At 53.1% G+C, this 1,605-nt stretch overlaps 1 pseudogene; it reads right to left on the bottom strand.

Annotated features, from left to right (window-relative positions):
* Positions 1-59: 59 nt before the first annotated feature.
* Positions 60-1,599, bottom strand: LOC108524987 (spermatogenesis-associated protein 31A1-like; annotated as a pseudogene).
* Positions 1,600-1,605: the final 6 nt, after the last annotated feature.

Below are 1,605 nucleotides of genomic sequence, written 5' to 3'. Positions count from 1 at the left end.
TTCCCAGCACCTGCTGAGTACATGGCTCGAGGAAGTGAAGTACCTGGGCTGGGTTCACATAGGCTTTCCCACTTTACAGGGGTGATGGTAGCTGGAGGCACTGGGAGTCTTCGGCCAGTGCTGAGGGGGACTGACTGGGGATACAACTTTCTTGGGGAGCAAGAGCTGGGGATGTCGCAGGCCCCATTGCTCATTGTTGCACCGGACACTTTTCAGGGGCTGTTGATCTTTCATTTGCTTCCCCTCTGTTGGGACAACTCTGGCTCTTGAGAGTGGCTCGTTGACTGCTGGTGGCATAGCTCAGCATTCTGCTCTCTTCTGAGTAGAAAAAGCCTGTGGTTGCAGGGAAACCCACAGACTGGAGCTTGAAACTCCTGTTTGTGCTGATTTACCTTCGAGGCCTGGCGTGCATGCCAAAGTGACTTTTTCTCTCCTCCAGCATCTGTCCGACTGCTGTCATGAGCCCCTGAGCTTCAGCACTGCTGCTGTACACACAGGACCTGTTTTTTCCTGTGTTTTGGTTCTCCGCAGTGACTGGTGCTGGCTTCCTTTCTCTCTTTGAAAAACCCGCTGAAAAAATTGCTTGATGTTTTATTGAAGGAGGCTATTTCTTTGATGGCAATGGCTGGACACCTTCATCCTGATGAGTGTCTTCTGTTTTTCTGACCTGGGCAAGTTGAGGAGTCTTCAATTCTTCAAGCCTTTCTTCATGTCTGTCTTTCTAAGTTGGGCTTCCTAGAGTTCTCACTCCTGTGAGTAGGGGGAAATATCGGGCTTTGGGTCTTGCGTGAGACTCTACATTTGAGTTCTTGGGCTCCCTGTGCCCCAGGTTGCGCCTTCTGGCTGCCATGAGGTCACGTAGCTCCTGGGAAGCCCGCATGTTCCCAGCAGGGGTACTCTGGAGATGGCCCTGGGGCACTTGAGGAGCCAAATTCTCTGCAGCAAGGGGCAGAACAGATGCTTGCCCATCTGGAAGGAGCACAACAGCGGCACAGACTTGAGGCTGGGTCTCTGACTTCATGGCCATTCCAGGCTCACATTCACTAATAACCTCCTCCATAGGACACAGCTGTCTTGGATCTTGGGAGACAGACATTTTAGGGAGTATAGAACTTTTGCCGGTCTCTGGAGCCTCAAAACCACACACATCCTCCCTTGTGACTTGGAGGTTTGCCAGCATACGGGTTCCTGAGGGGACTCTGGGTTGTGGCACTGCCTCCCTGGTCTCTACAGCTCTTGAAGACTGGGCTCCTAAGCTCCTGCTCTGCTGGGTGCTGCCTGTGAGGCTGTATGTGAGGGGCTTAGATGGCCACATGCCCTCCTGTGCAGCTGGAGGAGGCTTCAAGGGCCCATGATCATTCTGAGGTGGGATCCCTGGCGGGGCTCTCTGGAACTTCTTACATGCAGGGGAAGAGGCCAGAAGACTCTCTGGCACGTTAGATGCTTTGGTCAGCACCTGCTTTCTCAGACTTGCCGTTGGTGGCTCTCTAAGGAATGTGGCCACCTCAACTTTTGAGCCAGCCCCAGATTCACAGGTGGCTGAGGAGGGACCGGCAAGCTGTGTAAGGGACAACGACGAACGCTTTTCTAGTTTAAAGCACTGAA

This window comes from Rhinopithecus bieti, unplaced genomic scaffold (assembly GCF_001698545.2).
Source record: "Rhinopithecus bieti isolate Rb0 unplaced genomic scaffold, ASM169854v2 repeat_37982, whole genome shotgun sequence".
Taxonomy (NCBI): domain Eukaryota; kingdom Metazoa; phylum Chordata; class Mammalia; order Primates; family Cercopithecidae; genus Rhinopithecus; species Rhinopithecus bieti.
This window is presented reverse-complemented; position numbering and strand designations above follow the sequence as displayed.